Source organism: Microplitis demolitor, chromosome 7 (assembly GCF_026212275.2).
Source record: "Microplitis demolitor isolate Queensland-Clemson2020A chromosome 7, iyMicDemo2.1a, whole genome shotgun sequence".
Taxonomy (NCBI): domain Eukaryota; kingdom Metazoa; phylum Arthropoda; class Insecta; order Hymenoptera; family Braconidae; genus Microplitis; species Microplitis demolitor.
The window spans coordinates 19,984,070-20,007,189 of NC_068551.1; the positions used below are offsets into that span (position 1 = coordinate 19,984,070).

At 38.5% G+C, this 23,120-nt stretch overlaps 1 protein-coding gene across 2 annotated transcripts in view; it reads left to right on the forward strand.

Annotated features, from left to right (window-relative positions):
- The first annotated feature begins 7,914 nt into the window (after positions 1-7,914).
- The window catches only part of LOC103574458 (zinc finger homeobox protein 4), a 142,069-nt gene continuing 126,863 nt past the window's right edge, over positions 7,915-23,120 (forward strand). Inside the window, exons 1-2 of one of the 2 annotated variants that reach the window (XM_053740345.1) lie at positions 7,915-8,267; positions 20,318-20,368. The gene's annotated coding sequence lies outside the window, so the exon portion shown is untranslated. Of the gene's footprint in view, positions 8,268-20,317; positions 20,369-23,120 lie in introns of those variants that run through there. The other variant, XM_014443512.2, reaches the window with a different exon arrangement.

The following is a 23,120-nucleotide window of genomic DNA, read 5'->3' on the forward strand; positions in this document are numbered from 1 at the left end:
CAGTAACAGCAGAGCAACAGTCGTTCATTTGTCTCTTTAAATCACGGCATAGACACTCGAGGTCAAGGTGATACGTATGTACCCCGGAGATCAAGAATAGAGAAGCACCAAGACTTGTACGACCGCTTCTATGCCGCATGACCTGGCATTTATATGCATTTGTGTCTTTGATTAGTGTCTCTTGTTCATCATCAAGATCTCTTAGCCTCTTTCATTTAATTTTTTTCATTCGATTCTACTCATCCTCAGCATCATCATCAGCCTAGCCTCGTTACAGCACCGAGTGCAAGTGTAGCAGTGTTATGTAGCAGAAAGTAGACTATATATGTATGTATATATATATATATATATATATATATATATATATATATATATATATATATATAGATAAATATGTGGTTGTCGTTGTACTGCTGATTGTATAATTGGGTGGCATCAACGAGCTACGTGCGTCACTCATCCAGTATATGATTTAGTTGGCGTATCCCGTCTTAGCCCCGCGATGTTAAACCATCATCAGCAGTAGCAGCAGCTTCGGTCAATCACGCCGTAATTACTTTTAATGCTGCGACTCGGCTGACACAATATCTAACCCGTCAACGAGTTACTGCTCCGCACGTCTCTATACCTCTCGCGACTCATCGTCCTCCTCATCATGATCACGATCATCATCGCCATCGCCATCGCCATCACCACCACAATGTACACGAGTTAGTGGTTCGTTAACAGCAACCAGCACATACTCAAACGCTCGCTGCATACTTGCCTCGATAAAATTAATTGGTAATAGACCGGCTCGTATTTAACAGGCAAATATTACGATTAATATTGATAGGACCACTTTGCCACGAGACTTTGCACACGTATCGTGTACAATTAAATCTTCGTCATTGCTATTAATAATCTTTTATACATTCTATTAGATATCTCATCACTAATTTTACTTTTTTTTTTTTTAATTAATTAATATTCATAAGCATAATAAATAAATTACTTTGCTCGTTTAAATTAATTAACAGTATAAATTGAAAACTATTAGTCATAAAAAAAAAATCCGGGGTTAGATATCCCACCTAAATAACAAAAAAAATTAGAATTTTTATTTAAAATATAAATAAATTTTTTCCCTCGAAATTTCAAGTGACCCAACTTTCCCATGTCAGTCACTTTCTTAAAAAAAAAAAAAATTATAAAAAATTCGTCTTGCCTACAAGACTTATTTGCCCCTGTTTATTCAGTCTTAAAATTTTTTTTTATAATTTCTATAAAAAATATCATTTATACAAAATTAAAACCAATGAGCGTAACGACATTAATAGCAAAACTATCGACAAAGCGCGTGGTTGCAGTAGCTATCTTGCCCATAAATCTCCAAGCCCAAGGTCTACGTCGAAATTGGATCCTACACAACAACGACCGGGCTGTGTAGAGCGAATAGGGGGTGACGATCATGACCTGCACTACTTACCGTGGTTAGTAAGCTCAGCTGGACGCTAAAATAGCCTATATTTCGCAACACTAAATAAAACGTTATTAAATATCCCTCAGCTATCAGTTCAGATAATTATAACGAGTAAACAAACTTGACTTAGGTGGAATATTTTAATATTTTATATCAATTTTTTAAATACACGGATCTAGACTCGCGGTGCCGGTCATTGAGTTCGTAAACCGTGTGCTCAGTACTCAGTACAGTGGAGTAGAGTAAAGAGGAAGGAGACAGGAAGGAGAGATTTGTTTGAATTATTCAAATTAGATATAAAATTGAATGCGTGCTCTGCTCGTGTGCAGATAATGACGGCACTTGCATATAAATGGTAATTATTGTCATTATTCTGGCCGAGTAATTGTAAGCAAGGAAATAGATTCGTGTGACTGGTGAGTTGTTGGTGGTGCCCAGACAAGAACGACGAGGATTCCACGATGACGATGACGATGACGATGAAGAGGACGAGGATAACGATAAATGTAACGAGGTTGACGTGGTGGTGTACGGAATAAGAAGATAATGCTGGAATTACGCGACTTATAAACGTGTAGTGGTGTAACGCAGACTAGTGAGCGCGTGCGCGCGACCTTAACATCGAGGCCTAGACGCAGGCACCGTCATGCCGCGTGTTCCCATACACTAGTTGAGATAATTATCAAAATTGTTTTATTGTTGATATAATTACGGGGGACATGCCATGGACTCCCTTCCGCCAGCCACACTCCAGCGGCTCGTTCACTAATTCTGCTGTACGATAGTTTTTAGTTTATATATATATGTATACATATATATGTAATATATATATCTATACCTACATCCATCCACCTTATCCCCTTGTCACCGTTCCGTCCTCCCCCTGTCCTCGCTCTTCACCTTCGCGAACCCGATACGGCCGAGGCTCTTTCGCTTCCGAGAACGCTCGTCCAACCGTAATTACTCTTTTTCTCTTTTTATTTCTCTCTGCCCTACTATACCCCAACACACTACTGTCGGTTCTCAGTAGTTTTATAAATTATATTTAAATATATTTCAACTCCATAATGTCAATATAATCAAATTATTTACTCACTTAATAAAATACTCAGCGAAATATATTTTTATGTATATATTTATGAATTAAAACCTACCTCGCTTAGGGGAGGACTAAACAAAATGGGGTACTGTTGACAAAACAAGTCCTATTGTTTTTTTTTTTTTTTTTCGGAAAGCTTTTAAAAAATAATTTATTACTCCTCGTACAATTATGTCTCGTCATTATCCTTTCAAATTCTACTGATTAATTACCAGGGCTTGTTCTAGCTGTGATGTGAGTTCTGGTAATTTATGAGAATTTTTAGTAAATGTATTAAAAAAAAAAAATCAAAAACTCTAATAAAAAAATTTTAATAGTAATTATTAATTTTTTTTTATTAAATTATGTATGGGAAAAATTGCGTGTTTATCAGCAACACTTTCAGCAAGTGGGCATTTACATAAATCGGTGGAGTTTTTAATAACCCACCCCGAAGTTATAACTCCCTCTGGTAATTTCAGCCCACTGATAAGGTCGTCGGTAATTTTTTTTGTTGTGAGCGGCTAGAAAGGAGTGAAAAAGGACGAAATAAGAAGAGATCCTGGTCCGTAGTCCCCCGAATCAGGCTATTAACGGACTACGGCGTTAGAAAGTATAAAGGACCTTAAGGGCGACGGAGAAAGATAAATAAATAAATAAATAAAAAAGAGTAGGAGAAAAAGTGGAACGAGTGAGTCGATAGTCGACCCTCGAAATTAATAACGAAACGCCAGGCCAGGAGGCATTGAGCTCTAAGGACTCTCATCGCGGATTTAATAAGGGCAAGTGCGAGAAAGCCAGTCCGATAAGCTACACTTGGTCAGATAGAGACCGCCTCGGTATCGCCGAGATAAGAAAAAGACGGTTGATAAACTTGAGAGAGAGGCAAGACTTGTTCAAGCTGGCAATACAAAAGCGTGTCCTCTAGACTCTTTTTCATCGTTAGACCACTACCATCTTCACCATCTTCACCATCTTCGCCATCTTCACCACTATTACCACAATAACTAAAACCAACTAAGGACAAAATCATAATAAAGCCAATAATTAAGCTGCGATATAGATATTAAGGACGAACAAAAAAAATAGTAATAAGGGAAGATAAAAAAAAAAGTAAATTGTTAATATATATGAGGGAAGTTGAGAATGGCTTTCATTGTACGGTCAGTTGAAAAGAAACCACCAGTCATCGAGGATTTTCATCGAGTATACTTGGACAACAGACTCCAGGGAAACAATAACTTCAATAATATCGCATTAATGTCGAAAAAAATTATTAGATTTTAGTCTATAATTACAAATATTTCATTACATTTAATTTTAAATTTCATTTTATTAATAAATATCTCAGGAGGGGGGGAGTTAATTACCCCAGGATTTTTTCTATCAAAATTTATTTTCTGGATGTTTTTTTACTTACAATTTTTTTTTTTTTTGAAAGAAATAAAAAAAAAAGACTCAGTGGTAAAATGGGCCAGTAAAAAAATTTGACTGAAGGTTAAATTCTTGATAAAAAGATGTTTGTTATAAAAATATTAAAAAGTGACAGAGATGGTAAAGTTGTCCGTCTTCCCCAGGCTTGTCTCACTTGGCTCCGGATTCCTCTACAGCAGTAGTTTATAAAATTAATCAATAAATAAAATATATGCAAAAGATAGCGATCGACATGAGTGAATGGCGAGTAAGAAAAAAAGTGAATAAACGTATGCAGACTTTTAATAAATGAAATACCAGAACATAAAACGTCAGTCTGAGCATGTCTAAATAGAGAAAGCAATTGATATCAATCAGAAAATGTGATCGGCGTTAATAAAAAATCCAGCGGTAGCGGTCAGATATAAATCACCAGAGTTAAATAAAATGAAAATAATAAACGCAAATTAAATAATAAACGGAAGCGCTTTTAGTCTTTGGTATAAATAATTATTTTTTATTTTAACGCGACCCACATTTATGGACGTAAATAAAACAGCGAATCTAGTCAATTTGAGTTGAATAACGTCAACAAGAACTAAATGAAATCAACGAGAGTTTATTTTTTAATATTCTTCTTAATAAGTTACAATTCCTAGGAGCTGTTTTATTGGGTGGAGATGAAAATAATAAAAATAGTCAGTGGGTAGTGTAGAGTTAGAAACAAGTAGTTGAGGTTGCCTGTGTCTGTGTGTGTTGGATCGTAAGCTGGAAGGAGTCGGAAAGAGAAGAAACAAAAGGCGATCGCGTATGAACGGCAATTAGTTCCTCTAATGGGGAGTGAAACAAAACAAAAGAGCTGGCGGGTTTGGAGGTTAGAGCGGTACCAGAAAGACCTGGAGGGAATGAAAAATAATAAAATAAAGGGAGATGGAAACAACTAAAACAGAAGTAAGAACCGACGGGATAATAAAAAATAAAAAAACAAAATAAAGAAAAGAATGAAGAAGCCAGAGGAACAATGGCCGAGGGCCACCTTACCGGCCAAACACGCCAAGGCTTTCTTTTGCGCCTTTGCGCGCGACACCCAACACGCTCTCTTATGAGAGGTGTGAGAGACTCGTGGAATGGCTAATAATGAGTCTGAAGGGGACCCAGAAGTCTGCAATATCGTGCCGGATTACCCCGATCGTCATAACAAAAAAAATCTCCCCGTTGCCAAACATTTCATTTCATTCATAATTTATACTTTTTTTTATTTTATTATTCTTTACATTTTTTTCCGACAATAGCCAAGACATCAAATAAAAATACTACTTATATATATTACTGAAAGTAATTTTTTAATAAGATGTGGGTTTTACTTTTTTTAAAAAAGCAAATAAAGTATTAAAATTTAAGTTATAAAATATAAAATTAAATTTTGTGGCGATTGTCGGTGGAGATGAAGCTGAAGGTGACATACGCAAGACAAAGGGAAGGGACGTGGAAAAAATAAAATCCAGCAAGAAAGAAAGTATCAAGAAAAGTAAAGAAAATTCATATATATATATATATATGTATATATATGAGTAAACAAGTAAAGGTCGGACTGGAAAGAAGTAGTGGTGTAGTGTTTTGCTATGAGGATGGAAGAAGCAGCTGACGCTTCGAGTTCTTTAATTAAAACTGACCACCCGCTTCTCTTCTGCGCTGCTCTCGTGCAATAACGAGATTTATTTCATAATACCAACTACACAGTGGTAAAAGACGCCAACAGTCCACGCTTATTCGCGACTTTTTTTTCCCGCACTGTCTTTACTGTTTTGCGAATAAACTTTTTTTCCAGCTACTCGATGTCCTCCCGCTCCTCGTCCTGCCTCGGGGAACTTACAGATAAATTTTTATTCTTTGTGCAAGTAACACTGCATTATTATATTCGTGCAATGGAGGAGTGGATAAAACGTGTTGTCGCGCATATTGCCACCGTGTAAAAAAGCATCCGGGGAGCAGAAGGGCGGGAGAGAGAGACCAGGAAGGAGTTGTTTAAAAAAAAGTTGCAGATGATCGCTAAAAAATAGTGAGATATGTAGAAAATATTGATTTGTAGACTCGCGCGTGCCCGAGGTCGGTGTGGCGAACGTGTTAAGAGGCAGGGGAAACAGCGTCGCGACGCGGAAATAAGGCGCACTATTCTCAAGTGCATTGTACTCTGTGTACCATTCTTCACCATTATTTAAAAAGTTTTTTATTTTTTATCGACATATCCTTCTTCTGTCTCATGCCATCACGCTCGAAATTATCGAAACATTCGTGCTTTTTCCCTCCACCAACTTAGAGCTCCACAAAAAGACTTGCACATTTTTTTTACCCCACGAAGTCAGACTGAAAAACGTCAGCATGCCCTGAAAATTTCTCTCAGCCATTTGCTGGCTAAAATTTTTCAAAACAATGCATTTAAAAAAAATTTTGCTCCGAAAAAGTCGAAGTAAATAAATAAATATATGAATTGATGGTCAGCACGTGCTGGAAAATAATTTACATTTTGCTAATTGATTTCTAGCCACAAGTGCCGGAGTTGGCGATCTTTAATCAGACTCTGAATCGTGGGATCGATTGATACCAAGACGTTAAGATACTAGTCGGTGGTCAATGCACCCGGCATTCGCGTATATGTAGATATATATACATAAAAGTCGATTTGCATATTCATAATGCTCTATGCCCGCGGTGCTATGCAGCGAGAATGTAGAAATGCCAGGTCTTGGCCACGGACCGAGCAGTGCATTTGCTATTGAGTATACAGAACTTGGGAGTGACCGGTATATAAGTAAAGAGAGAGAAGATCCATCGACTTAACGGTATCTTCCCATACTTAAAAACATTTATTCTTGTTTTATCTTTCTCTCAATATATATTTTATTTTCACGAGGACGATTACACGCCATTACGTCCACAGAATTCCTCATTTATCTTGACCCGCGTGAATCCACCCCGGTCATTCCCTCTTCTCAATAAAACAACTGTCTCTGTAATTAAACCCAAGTTGTAATTGTAAATTGACATTCACTCAATCAACACAGACTCTGCTCAGTAGAAACCAGCCTCAAGACCGTCCACCCCCTGGAGCGTCTCGGCAAACTCGTACTCCATCTACTAAAAAAAATTTCATCGGTTTCTGCGTACTGCCGAGTACTTTTTACGCAACATTAAATCGTCAATTAAAACAGCGAAATTCAAAAGCAACCTCGGCGCCGTTTATTTTTGTCTTATCAATTAAAATAAATTTTCTTCTTGAGATTTTATTTCGGGTATAATAATTTTTCTACCCAAGAATTATTTTAGTGTAAGTGAAGAGCGAATTGATATCAAGTTAAACGAAAACGAAATGAGCTAAAGAGAGCATCACAACATGATACTCTTTCTTAATAATTCGTCTCCTCGTGCTCTCAGCTGTTCTGCGCGTAAACACGTGCGCGCCGAGGGGGGGGCGTTCTCGTGTGTGCGCGTGCGGCTGGCGCGTGTGCGGATGTATGTACACGGTACACACACAATTCCACTGGGTGGTGTTGTTGCAGTGTTTTACGTATGTACATAAAGTACGTGCTGTGTGTGTAGCATGAGTGTGTAAGTTCTCGAGCGTGTGAAATTAGTGGTATGTGTGGAGACCAAAACGAGGGAGGCAAGCCAGTAGCTCAGACGCGCCGGAGCGGCTAGCAGCCATTTTACTCGATCCCCGTTAACGAACTTATCCATATTTTTTTTAATTACAATAATAATTATTCTCATTAATTTATTATTCTCCAAGCCTAGTCAAAAAATAAATAAACGACTCGCTGCACATTCGTACAACTTTAACTGTTCGTCTAAAGTTATTTAGTGGGCACGGGGTTTAATTTCTTCGCCACTGACATACTGCGCGTAATAACTGTCAGTGTATGTCAGACACACAATGATTCCGTCTTATTGACCAGCGGATGCATTTAATTAATCATAATTTTCATCTGCATTCATTTTAAAAATCAACTTCAGAGTAATTATCCAGTGGATTATTATAATTTTATGATTTTGAGAAGAGGGCTGTGTGTACGCCGATGACAGCGTGACTGGATCACGTGTGCACGCGTACAGGTACTGAGACTACGATCGAGTGAGAGGGATAGAGGGGAGAGCTGTAGATAGTAGGTGGTAGTTTATTGTGAAGGTACGAGGGAGAAGTGTGCTGGTGACAGTAACAGTGACGAGTGAGAGAGTTAACTAAACACAAGTTTGGTAAAGAGTGAGCAGGAGAGAGGGAGAGAGAGAGAAGAGGACAACATAAGCCACGAGCACGAGGTGAGGGCATCCTCTGCGCAAGCCCGTTTAAATTCACCGCCTGTTTTGCATACCGCCACCACCGGTTCGCTTCCTCCAGCCACCCACCTATCCCGCGGCACCTCATCCTCGAACACAAGCCTTGCACCTCTTTCGAGCTTCGCTTATGAGAATCGTCCTGGAAACCACCACCTTCTCTGCTACCCTTCCACTCGCTCAACTGCTGACTCTCTTCCGGCGAATCCGGCTGGAGCCCGTTCAATTATATCACAAAGTACCTTTTCTTCCCTCTTTCCTTCCTCGTGTTACTTAAAACTTTTTTTAGTTGCTGTTGCTTTACTCTAGTTTACTACTCTCTATCTCTTGAACCTTTGGTAATCCGGTAAGTTAGGAATTAAACGGAAATCTCTTGACTTTGTATTCAGCGATAGACTCTCTCATATTTTTTTTAAAACCTTTTATTTCCTGTTATGTATTTTGAGTTATCACCCCGGAAAATGCTAAACAGTAAAGAGTTAATGCTGCTGTTTCAGTTGGCTGTTGTTTCACGATGACGCGGTTCTCTCTTACGACCATAGCATGCCTCAATGTTGCCGGTGTTGACCTAGAAATTACTTGAGACGATTCGTCGCACTTGCCAGACACATTTTTTTTTTATCAATTTATTTACACAGTAGATTGTTGTATTTTGGACTGATTTTTATCGCTTAATCAATTTAAATTATTTTAATTTGCGATTTATGCCAGACTAACTTACAGTATCGGAGCAATTTCGCGTGACCCGTATTATCGCAAAAGAACATGGATGCTGACGTTATTGCTAATATTCTATGCATAGCGCACTGTCTCAACTTGTTTCGATCTACGCTCGCAAAGTTATATTCCCTAAGCATGTAAGCAACGAGCCAGAGAAAGAGAGTAAAAGTAAGAGTGAGAGTGATAAATATATATACATGCAGATATATATAAGAAAGCAGTAACGCCGCGCGTTCACCCGCACTAATGCTGTCTCACGTAATGAGCGACTTGGCTCCAACGAACGCATATTTTCTTTTACGATGCCTAAATATAATCCTGACGATGCTCCTACGACCGCCTGGAATCATCGCTAACCTGATATCCAAAATTATATTTACATTTTCTCACATCTGTTTTGTTAATTAAAAAATTCATGTCCCCAATACGTGACAATTATGATCAGAAAAATAATTAATTAATAAGTTTGAAGGAAAAAAAATGTATCGCGTCAGCCCCTGTCACAGCGGGATTGAGTTTGGCCGCGTGGACTTTCATGTCGATCGTCTACCAACCAGCCGACAAATTTACTTTTTTTTAATCTATTTGTTTTATTACTGCATCAGAAATTGTAGTTTTGTTGTTTAGATTTTTTGCTGGCGGTCAGCGGGCGAAAATAAATGAACGCGCCGATGTCGTGGCACGGATGCATTATTTCACTTCATTCTGGCTCCATCAGTCTCTAAAGGTAAACGTAATTACTGGGAATGCTCGCGAGCTAAATAACCTACACTATATATAATAAACACCCGCCTTACACGAGCACCTGTCTCGAGATCCTCGCTAATTAAATCTTACGATATTTATGAGCTTCTCCTATACGATATGACATTTTCATTTCATTTTGGCACTGGATTATTTATTTATTTAATTACATTCATCTGTTTTAATTAATCTGCACTATACGAGGTCTTTTCTAGACTGCATCAGTAAACTCTCAACTCCGTGCCCGCACCCGAGCCAAGATGCTGATAAATTAAATAAATAATTTATCAAACGGTCGTTTTAGCTCTTGGACTACTCCAGAACAGACATGTCTCGATGCTCTTGAGCTGAGCTTTTAGTAAACACATTTTTCGTGCCTCCCGGTGACATTTGCGTGTATCCGAGTAAGCGAGGCTCAATCCTGACACGCCAGACGACAATTAACCCGACAAACCGAGCGACCAAACGTCGTGCTCGCGGGCACCCGACCTCCTCATCTAGCCTCCCTAACCCTTGCCACCCTTTAAACCCGCGAGACCCCTCGGCGGTCTAAGTCCGTTATTATCTCGATTATTATTCCAGGGACCTTAATTACACGCTGTCCAACCGTGTCATTGTTTCCTCGGAATTGTTATTTCTATAATTTATATTTTTTTATTTCACCATTAGCTCGCTCACTAATATTTCAATTTTTCGCTCGTCTACCAGTTTTAATTAATTTTTAAAAATTAAATAAATCCCAAAGAGGGTTAACTCCATGCAGTTTATTTCAATTGACGTCCGGTCCAAACGCCCTATTTAACCTACAGACTTCTAACACCTTCAGTCATCATCCCTCTTGCGCTTAAAAAAAAAATTCTCGCGGCTGCACTTCCCGTATTCAACCCTGTACTTTTTTTTCACCACTTTATTGTGTTTTTTTTATTATCGGTTTCCTCGAACTCGAACTCGGGCTCTGTTGTTTTTTTATTTTACTTTCGTACCTAAACCCTGTTACAATGTCCTTGGTTTTTTTTTCAGCCCCTCATTAAAACCACCACCGCGTTCGTGCGGCTAATTACCAGTCCCTCCCTCCCTCTCCTGTTCCGATCAAAGCGAGCCGTTACTGGCACCTCCGAGTACCAGTAATTTAGAGACTAATCACCGTAATTTTTTTAGTTTTATTTTCCTATTCTACTCCATTCCACTCTACTCTATTCCACTCAAGAATCCACTCGCTCTCCTCTCCATTCTTTCATCACCGCTCTCGGGCTCTTAGACCGAGATCCTTCGGGCTTGATTTGCTGCTTCAATTACACTCGTAGGATTGAAAACAAAAACAGAAAAACCTCCAAGAAAGTGGATTAACTATATGGAAGTGGTAAAAGTCATTCTTCTCGCGCTGTAGACCCAACAATAAATAATTACAAGTGATAAAATTCCTCTTCGCTCGCGAGCTCTACAAAAAAAAACCACTAAATAAATAACTAAATAAATCAATCTTACATTCAATTAAATAAATTTTAAAAGCCCGAAAAAACTACACTCTTTACATAAAATATGTCGAGTGTATTGTGTAAACGGTATAATTATAAGTGACATGTAAATTTAAATTGTTTAGACACAACTCACAACCATTTTATTTTTTCTTCTCGGCTTTATTTACGACTATGTTTATTTATAAGCTTTTAATATTTTTACAAATCCATTATGTCCCACACATATTTTTATTGAAGGTTAATTCACTCTATATCGACATCCAGTCATTTCGAGAACCTTCTGATTAAATAAAATCTCCATTAGTTGCGCAGTTAATAATTAAAAAAAAAATATTGCAAAACAACAATCATCTTGCTTATAATTTATTATTTTAATTAATTAATTAATTAATCAATTAATAATAAAGAAAAAAAAATAGGCGACAGATGAATTCGAACAGCAGTCAGCGCAAATCTAAAGACACCGCGATTGGCTTAAATTACCGCGCATTAAAGAAAGATGAGATGGATACATGTATATGATATATATGTATATATATATATATATGAAATAGCTTAACACTAGAGCGCGGCAGTTAGAGTATATGCTCTAATTTTAGGCGATTGCCTCGCTCCCTCACCAAGGGATTATAATTAGATACAGAAATACCCGAGAAACGCCACCCACTTAAACTTGTACTCTCCACCAGCTCTTTCTCTTTTTTCTCCTTCTTGTTCTTCGATACATATCCACTAGCCCACCAGCGTACCCATCTATGCACATACATATTACTATTTTATCTTAAATTACTCGCCATTTGTCAACCGCTAAATTGCCGGCATTAACTCCGGGGAATTCATATAAACCCATATTATATTCGCCAATCGATTTTTTACTATTTTAATTTTATTTTTATCATTTTTTTATATTTTTTAGCCGGTTCATTTTTCCATCAGAAAGACACGCCACTCGCCTTGTTCCTGTCTGTATTTTTACAAAAAAAATTTCGTACCTTTTATTACCCAAAGACGCTTCTGATGTTACGTGAATTAATGATGACCCGATAGAGTTTATAAATTGGAAAACTGAGGCTAGTTAAAGTTACCGAGGAGTAAACCGGGCTTAAGTTTTTTAAATTTCGAGCGCAATTTATACCACGGATTATTTTTTTCTCCGGTTTAATCGATCGCCTGAGGCTGATACATAAAAAATAATTCAGGCCAGAGCTCTAATGAGAAAAGACTTGTAGCTGTCTATCTCATCCGTCCGTACACGTACTCAGACTCTTATAAGTAAAAATAAAAATCTATATAGATATGAATGTGTTAAACTTTATGGCTAAAGTACTTGGCAAATATTTATTTACTGGATGGCAATCGGGTAATTAATCAAAGAAACGTGATAGAAAGAAACGATGCGGCATTGCGACCGTTAGAGTGAACCACGACTATCACCGGCACCATTACCACCCTCTTTTGTCTAGAGTACAGTAGGGAAGCGAAAAAGCGAAAAAGACAGAGATAAAGACAGATAGATGACGTGGTGGGGCAGATCCTGATGTAGTTTTAGGGGGTTAGAAACGGGTGTAGAGCCCCTAATGTCGGAGAGGTAATTATTATACGAGCCAATCGATACTCTGACGACGACGACGACGACGGCGACCAACTATTACTACGACAAGGACGATTCTGACGACTACGATGCGATGAGCACAGACCGGCGATGAGCGTACAAGAAAAAAGTATTATAATATAGTATAATATAATGAAATAAAAGAATCCTGTCAGAACTTTGGTAGAGTCGAGCGTGCATCCTGCCACTACCCCTAATTCCTATCCACTCGACCCTTTATACTCACTATATACCGCTATACCAATTGCGCACTCGCATATCTCTATCCACATATATATACATATACATACATATATATATATATAGTTATATTTATTTATTAATATATATGTATTATATAAAACCAGTAATTTCCACCGGTTTTTTTCTACCACTCGAGTTCGCAGCCGACTCTCACTTTCGGGCCCTCCCCCGAGCGAGATGAATCGAGCCGGAAGAAGTTGCGTAAGAATAAGTGTACCACCCGGTCTGGGAGTCCGAAAACCCGTAAAAGAAGGAAACGGTGAATAAGAGAGATAGAAAGTTTGACTTCCGTTGGCAGTTGTCGGCTAGCGGGATTCTTATTAAACTCATCTGTTTCTTTAGTTCACACCGAGGCTGAGCGATCACTTGCAACTTCCACCTTCCACCGGTTCCTCAAGCTGTCCCTCAAGTCGTCGTCATTGGTCTGACAAATTCACTCGGCGACAAAATTATAAATAATCCTGATGAAACTCTCCGCGAGTTTATTATTATTATTATCATAATTATTATTAGTCATTTTTTTTATTCGAAAAATAACAAGATCCTTGAAGTGTGTTAAATAATGCTCATGACAACGATAAAAATAAATTTGAAAAGCACTAGAGACGATGAGATTTTACTGACGGTGATTTATTTCCTTACTGTTGCGCGTACTGCTAATGCTACCGACCCCCTCCCCTCGCGCTTATTCGTATTTATTATTTATTTTTTATTTTTTTTCTGTACTCCCCCCTCCCCGGCGGCTCAACCAGCGCATGAATCGTGAACGACGATATTATTTTCTCTTTGTCCGTATGCTAGATGAAATAGTACTCTATTAATAATCCAATAGTCGAAGCTTTAAATTTATTAAAAATAAAATACGAAACGAGTTCACGCGCCTGTACGCGGACACATGTTTTTAACGGCTACCCAGAGGATAAGAGATTAAGCATGTGTACATTAATACATTTAAGTAGTAGTCGAAAATATTTAGTAGGTTTATGCCGCCGACACTCGAGTTGCCAAATGTACAGCAACTGAGAGCGCAGCTTTGAACGAATAGTTTATAATGTATGCCAGGGGATTTAATTATTCTTGCTTACTATTTCGGCGTACGTCAGCTTTAGCACACAAACCCACACACGGACTCACACACCCCAGCATCAGTAGCCGGTAAATAATTAACATCGTAAGTTGCTCATGTTTATGAGAAATTCTCCGTCAGTATGTTAGCAACGATGTCGTTGCCAGTAACATCCGCTACACCTTCTGCAGCTCCATCTCCACCTTCTCCTATTAATAATGATGATAATAATGATGAACATTAACAACAAATGCAGAAGCCACTCTCAATCACTGCAGTGATGTAGGAAAGTTGGTCGGTTATTCAGAGTAGTTGTCATCGAACTCATCGCATGTGTGCCTGGCAACCGTATGAAATTAAATTTGAAATCCGAGTGAGTAGATGAAACGCATTTCTCATTCCATCTGTTTACAACCTACTACAAAAGTAAAACTAAAACTCCAACTACAACTACAGCTACAACTACAACTACATCTAGTAAGACGACGAGCCTGAGGACACTTCTTCAAGTTTCTTTAACTCATCTCTTTCCTCTGTCCTGCATCCTCTGTCTTAGTCTCGCTATTCTCTTTACATATAAATATATAAATATATATGTATACATAAAAGTACATACAAGTAAAGTAGACTCGAGAGCACGCAGATGTACCCAGCGGGCAACGTACGTAAAAGCCGTACAATAAGATCCTGGGCCGGTCCCACAGCTCGTCGAGTGATTGCCGGTTAAAGGATCAGCGGAGTGTAACCGGCTCGCTCTTACTCTCTTACTTATTTTTTAAAATAATTTCTTTCTTGTTCTCTGGCCGGGCATATAATACATAGTCTCCCGTTTCTCCTCGTTCTTCGGTTCTCCTCCACCTACAACTCCCACATTCTTATTCGCAACACACATGTACACTGCAGCCAGTTAAATCTAGCCGAGAGAACTAAACCGGAGACACTCATCGGAGTCATGGTCTCTAATTTTTACGGTCCACCTTGTGTATACCCCTCGGCTATATTTACAACTATGTCGACCGGTCATTAAATCCGATAATTAATCACAATCGTTGTCCATTAACGGACGGCTTAATTGCTGTTATCCTCCAGACTGCCAGGACTCTTTCCCCGCCTAGGCTATGTTTCCTCCGCCACTGAGAAAAATACTCTGGGACATGTCTCTTAAAACATTCAACCATGTCAGTGAGCTCACTACGAGTCGTGCAAAATATATACACATATATATATGTATTACATTACATTACATTACATAGTAAGCTAGTATAATATAATGCCGTAGAGACAATTAAGGAGGGGTCGATTCACGTGGAAACGTTACCCAACCGAATCGTCTAGCCTAAACACAAGTAATTACCTCATTCCGTTTCGTATCATATAATTATTATTAATTATCTATATAATTTATTTTATTTATAATTTCACTCTCCCAACATTCAGCCCAGACACGAAATTTTGTTATTTTTTTGCCCAAAAATTCGTTTCTTCAGTCAGAGTAAATTTTTAGTTTTATGTTTTAAATAAAATGCTGGTAGAGAACAAGAACGCAAGAAATTCAGCAAACGATCTTTGCGTAGTTTTTATTTTATAAAAATGATAGGACCGAAACCAAATAGTCTAGACTATTAGTATTGGGATATGGGTTCTTTTGAGTGTGTAAGAAGAAAGATACTCATTAAATGTGTGTGTATGTGGCGTCGATATAAGCTTTGGTGGGTACACGAGTACAAAGAGGAGCTGAGAGAAGGAGGGAAGGGTGGCACATGGCCATCTACTTACTTTAGTGGTCAGTGCGGAAGAAAAGAATTAGCTAGACGAGGTTCGTCTCATCTAGGTCACTAACACACTCACACTTTTAGTGTAGAGATACAATCCACGGGTCTTTACTTACATACAGTAGTACCCTCATTACGGGAAAACGGTGGCCAAGGGGATGAAGCAAAAGAGGCGAGCGTTAATTAAGAACAGACTCACCACCCCCTTAAGTAAGGAGCTACTGACCAACCGGGTCGTCTTTCTCCTTTACTTGCTTCACAACTACTACTACTACTACTACTACTACTACTACTACTACTACTACTACTACTACTTCTACGATTACCACTACTACTAATACTTGTTCACTGATGCTTGTACATACATGTACACCCCGACGTAGTCTCTTAACCCTCTGGCCACCGCTCACCTCTTGCCACCTCGGTCAGCTCGGCCTTGTTCCCGCATCTTTGAACACTACACAGTCGCCGCCAAGACTCGCACCCTCTATACTCTTTCTCTCGGCGTTTTATTTCTTTCTACGGTCACGGGGTGGTCGGGCGAAAATAAGAGAGACCGATTAAATGAAGACAGAGACGGAGAAGAAAATTAGCCGAGTCTCAGTGTGTAATATGCTCCACTGTATTAGACGATGTCAGTCACCTTGCGCAAATATTATATTTAAATAAAATAAAGTCAAAAAATACAACGCTAAATCCTCTGACGTGATATTAAAAATCCAGTGACTCGCTGCATTTTTTTGCAAAACCAAGTCTTGTTTTTTTTATTATTCCAAGTTTAGATGAGACTCCAAGACGGAAATTGATAAGGACTGGATATATAGTGTGTCTGATAAGCTTTCATTAAATTTAGTAATGACGTCGGTAACAAAAATTCGGTTTACAAGATCGGACGAAAATTAATGAGCTTCGCAAATAGGAAATTCTGCTCGAGATATTTTTAAATAATTTATTTACCAGAGATGTGATAATATATTCAATTGCATAATCCAACAATCTGCAGAGATAATGAGACTGGAGATGAAATAAACTTAAATATTAAATGCGATTAATTCGCGTCACCCGATGAATACGAGGATGCAAACGTGACACATAGACTATCCTGATGATCAAAGAGAGAGTAAGAGAGAAGTAGAAAAAGAAAGATAAAAAGAGTTTAACTAAAGAGGGCACACATGTTGCGATTGCCGAGCACAATAGGCGCACACCGAGGAAGCGAGAGCAAAAAAAGCCACCCAACTGTTCATCCCTCCGGGCTATGTATGGTTATATACATATATATACTACCAACACAACCTTAGATACTCGCAACAGAATAACGCGAGAAAGTCCCGGTGGTAGTAACTGCACAAGGGGGTTGTTGAGCCGTTCGCGGGCCGATTGTTTCCAACAGGTTTCCAGGGCTTTTGTTTCAGGCATAGTTCTCATGCGCGTAGGAACTGGTCATTTCTCGACCCCGAAAAAACGGTTAAACAATCACCACAGACCGTTATACTATCTTTTTTACGTTGGGCTTTTAGTTCTCGTTCACAATCACACTCACGCTCCTGATGACGATGATGAGCATCCCCCTGTGACACTCCTATGGTCTATTATACTATCAATGCACGCACTCACAGTACAGCTCATTCATCGTAACGTAAATCCATCAATGTCGATACGCGAAACTTAAACAAAACTTGCTCGCATCGGCATCAATATCGAAAATACGTGTCCATTATGACGATACGTGTAATATCGCCATGAATCTACGTGTCAGTTATTTTATATTTACATCCACGCCATGCAGACACTTATTTATTATACATTAGTCGGTGGCATTACAAATGTCAGTCGGGTATAAATACACGGGGAAAATACTTGTTGTAAATAACTTTTACGTCTCTATGTTTTTGTAATAAACTATGCCATTTGCGCCAGCGTTTGTTAATCAATAATTAATTATATATGTGTTGTTAGGAAACGTAAAAAAAAATAGGAAAAAAAAATGGTTTATAAATAAAGTGGTGTAATAAAGTCGAGCGAGGGTTGAGTACCCCTGGCGACAAGCAGGCGACTGCTGGTGGTGGGTTCATCCACAAATTAAACAAACACCTTATTGACGCGTTGATCCGGCAGCAACCTCAGTGCCATTTAGAGGCTGGTAGGATCAAACTGAGATGAAGATACCCACCGAGGAGTGGAGTTTTGTTTAAGCGAAGGAGGACTCAGAAGAAACCGATAATAAATATAGATATCGATATAGATATATAGGGTGAGCGAAAGAATAAGACGCAAGACGACATACAGAGAAGTGAATTCTTAAACAAAGAGACAGATAGCGAGGGAGCTGGTGAAATGACCCGACTACTGTACACAGTATACAAGGTCTTAGTAAGGCTTAACGAATATTGCTGTCGATATCCCGGTGCTCCCTCGTCGTTTCAACCACCGCCACCCCCAGCAGCTTTGTCTTCCGCGAGTCACGTGACCACGGGTTTCGCTCCCTTCATTTACTCTCCAGCTTCTTTTTTTTTTTTTTCGTCACTCTCTGATGTCATCGAATTTATTTTAATCCTTAGATGTATCCACTTCTCTGATCACTCAGGCTGCTCTTAAATGTTTCCTTCACCGCCGCTTAATTTGTCATTTAATCCAATTGTCTTGTTCTACGACGTCTACTATTAACAGACAAATTATTTAATTCATAGTTTAATTGTTACCAAGTTTGAAATAACGTTTTTTTATTTTTAATGACAAACTAAAATTACTTATTTATTTATAAATGAAATACTTGAGAGTTTTGTTAAAATCTTAGCCCAGTGTGTTGGTGAATCGTCTAGAGCAAATAACGTAGATGTGCTGGTTGATTTTCTCTCGAGTATATATATATATATATATATATATATATATATATATATATATATATATATATATATATATATATATATATTTAGTCCAGCAGGAATCGGGCGACAGGCCAGATAAATTAGTACGGGTAATGAAGACTGAGCTCCGCGTCTGATTAAACAAACACAGCCAACACACAAATGGGCTGAGGCGTGTATATGAGCTGTAGAGTGGACACCACTACTACAGACACCAAAAAAAAAAATACTAAATAAAGATAAAAGTAAAGAGAGCAAGGTGCAATGAACAAAAAAAGTTGGTGGTGGCTGAAGAGTAAGGAAAAGAATCAAGAACAGAAGCTGAACCCGAAGAAAAAAGAGAGTAAGAAGGCAATATTGAAGGATGGAATAAAAGAAGAAACGTGAGACGTACAGTAATTCTTCTTTCGACGCACACGTTCACCCTCTCTGTATCGTCTCTAATTAACCGAGTGAAGCTTTGCGACGCGTTCAGTGTACACCTCATTCTTTTCTCTCAATTCTGAGCACAATTACGCTCACCAAAACACGTCACGGCTATGATGGGTTGACTCTATTATGATAAACTCTCAGCTAAACTCTTTCATTACACTCGTTTGTAATTGTAGATTAAACATGTCGTCAGTGTGTTGGTATGTGATATCTCGCGCGTACTTGACACGACACCCAACACATGGAACTGATGTACATGTGGCTCAGTCCTTGTATTTCTGCTGGTACTTTGGCTTTAGCTGCTGTTACTCTTCTTCCTGCAGCAGCAGAAGCTGGGCATCTTCCATTCCATCTCAGCTTGTCGTTTATTTGCTTGACAATGTAAAGCAGTACACGTTCAATGAGTGCGGTAGCACTGTGATAGCAGCACTTTAACGAGCATCCTCGGTCCATGGATTCGTGACAATAAAATGAATCCATCAGTCTATTGAGCGGTTTTGAGGTTTTAATAAAAATATGTGCACAGTGGAATAAAGTTTTTAAATAAACCCGTAACTTTATATTTTAAAATTGAATGCCAGACGGAATTAAATTTTGTTTATTTTTCATATCATTGACGATTCGTATAAAAAGGAGAGTATTAAATATACAAAATTTACTAAAAGTCACCGTGGCATTTAGCAAGGACGTTCAAGTTTAACCGAAAATAAAAATCGTCCGGTCTCTGTACTAATTATAGAGCGGCTCCGATGTGGCGCAACAACTCGTCGTTCAAATTACTGATACACCCACAACACCCGCACATTTATGCATCGGGATATAATACGTGCGCTAACTGTGTTTAGTAGTCCACAGTAATGTAGACTCGCGTATTATTATTACTTTAAGTAAAGCCAGCTGCTGATTGCATCGTTGTTATGAAATTTCTCAAAAGCTCCTTGATTTTGTCCCAATGAAACTTTAATTAAAAATACTTATAAACATAATTTTAAATTTGCTGATGACGTTGGGTCTGAAAACTGCTTCAACGTCAGTTAAGAGCTCGGGTATTTAATAACAACCGATGTAAGGATCTTTTGTAATGACTCTTTTGTGTTGCAGGTTCTGTAGAGCTCGGAGGATGTGACGTCAACGAGAGCACTCTGGAATTCGGTGAGTTAAATGCACAGAGATAATACTCCTATGCATGGTAGATAAGTCGTTAGGGGCTCGGAAGGGCGAGGGGTGAAGACTCATAGAGTCAGATCGAGTAGAGGGAGAATAGACCGCGAAAAAAAAATAAAATGAAATGAAAGCATAAAATCGAAGAAGGCCTCAAGCGACTCGGAATCACTCAGAGGAACCATTCCAGCGGTTACTTTATTTTTATCCACGGTTTACAGCGTCTCGTCCACTCGCGTGGCATCTTAGCTGGCATTTCGATGCATAATAAACGACCAGTTAGCCGTAGGTACCTATATATATTTCCAAGCGACTCACACCTTGCTGGCCTCTCGACATCTTCGTGCCCTCTTTCAGATTTTCTCACTTCGACGCCTCCACATATAAACCCCTTCTTACTTTTTTTTTTTCAAAACCATCTTTTGTTTTCACTCGTAAGTTTATTACTCCTCTTTTTAACTTTAGCCTTCGCGTTGCACATCTGGAGTCAGGGCTTCACTCTCTCCAGAGCCTGTAGTCTTGAGTATCAAATTCTCTTTTATTTATTTTTTTTTTGTACATTTAAAATTATTTTTCCGACTTAGTCATTCGATTTTTATTTATTTGAATTTTCTGTGAGCATCTGATTCGAAGGAAGCGATTGGAAATGTAAAAAAAAAATCTCGAAACTGGACACTAACGACTGCAAATCCGATTTCGTCCATTGTAACGATACCTGGACAATTTTTATGAAAAGAAATATATAAAAGGAGATTTATATTTATATACATATATGTCTGAGCTGAGTGAAGATATTGTTCTTGCATAAGACGCTTTGCTCATAACGTACAGTCGAGCAATAAGTCCGTCGTCATTCAAAAAACAGACATATTATGATGGAGTTATAGAATATTTCCAGCTTATTCGTTTCGCTCTCCATCTTCTAAGAACTAGATATAAATTATTATTATGTTGCCGTGCTATCACTTGGAAATTACTACACGGTTTATATTTTTTTTTTTTTCGATGACAGTAAATCCGCGGGAGATTTACTCACACGGCATTAACAGTCACGTCGAGCTCGTCACATTCTGGCGTTTTCGGGCGCGTTAATCGGGGCAAAGTGCCTCGTAAATCATATTCCGAGACCTCGTCTCACTTCAAGTCCACCAAAACGTTCTCGTCCCAACACCCAACCATTAATACGTCAGTTAAAAAATCCGTCGCCAATTGCGAGCCATTAAAATCCACAAATTTAAACCTTTTTGTCCGCGTTATAAGCCAAAGTGGCCGCGGTAATTTTTGGCTATTGGTTAAAAACATCAATTGTTAAAAATAAAAAATATATAACTACATATACATATATATTTATATAGTTATGTAGATAGAGAGACACAGGCGATTATATTTTGGGCCGCGAGCAAGCTACAGCGACGATAATGGATACGATAAAGGTGGTTTGAATTCAGTCGAATGGGCTTATGAATGGTAACCGTTTAGCGCAATTATTGGCGCATTGTCTACAGCACAATGCAGCCGAGCGAAATTGGCATGCAAAAATCGGATGCGATCCCATTGTCATGTATTGTTCGTTGTCGCAACACGCGTTTGGGACCTCTGGACTACTCCTGCTCCTGCTGATGCTGCCTACACTGCAGTAGTTTCCGTGCTTTCGAATATTTCCCCAATATATATATATATATATATATATATATATATATATATATATATATATATATATATATATATATATGAAAACTTTTACAACAGGCTGTTATATACAGAAACGCAGTGTTAAATCTAGTATATAACACCATCACTGCATCTCACCTACTACGAAAACTCGTTTTGTCTACTCATATGTATATATATAGACCATCAGGCAGACAGAGCCAGGAGATGGATGAATTTACGCTTACGCAATTGGGCCGATCGTTGATGCAAACGTCCCGTTGCAATTTGCCAGTATTTTACTTTACCAGAATTTTTTCATTCATTTCATCGGCATCCCATCCCCGTCTGGTTTGTCTACATAAAGCTTTTGACCGGCTTCGGAAAAATTTCAGCATCACCAGAGAGTGGGAACTAGATTACTAGACTCCCGGGAATTCGTTTGATTATTAGCGCAACCAGCGTCATAGTTATCAGTGATGGAAAAATAATAAAAAGTTGGAATGAGGTGACGCTGGGCAAAAAATACCCGAGCCGGTTGTTCTCGCGCGAGGCTTGTTTTGCGCCGGCAGATCGAGGGTTATTATATTGCCGGCTAAATTGGGCCTTAATTGCGGCTACAGTAATGAGTGAGGATGTTGCTCTTGGGTCGTTGTGCCAAACCACACACGTCCCATCCTTTTCTGGCGTTATTAATATACATGCACAAAGATATTGGTGAACGTTATTATGAAATATGCCGCCTCTGGTGTGTGCATATATGCGGCAAGTTTATGTAACGGGTGTTGGTTGCATCTGACACGCCAGATGACTCGGAAGTTATATGAGGTCTGGTCTTATTTTTACTTCCGTTAGCTCGTCTACGCTGAAAAATAACTTTCTCCTAATATTTTACGTTCATATAAATTATTGTATAATTTATTACTACATTGCAGCCAAATTTTTTTTTTATACCAAATATTGAAATTACTCGCCTCAATTTTTTGCGCTTTGAAAAAATAATTAATTAGCAAAAACAAGACAGAATGGTTTCAATTGATTGCGCATCACTTGTAGTAGAAGCGTCAGTAATCAATTAAATGTAAAAATTACC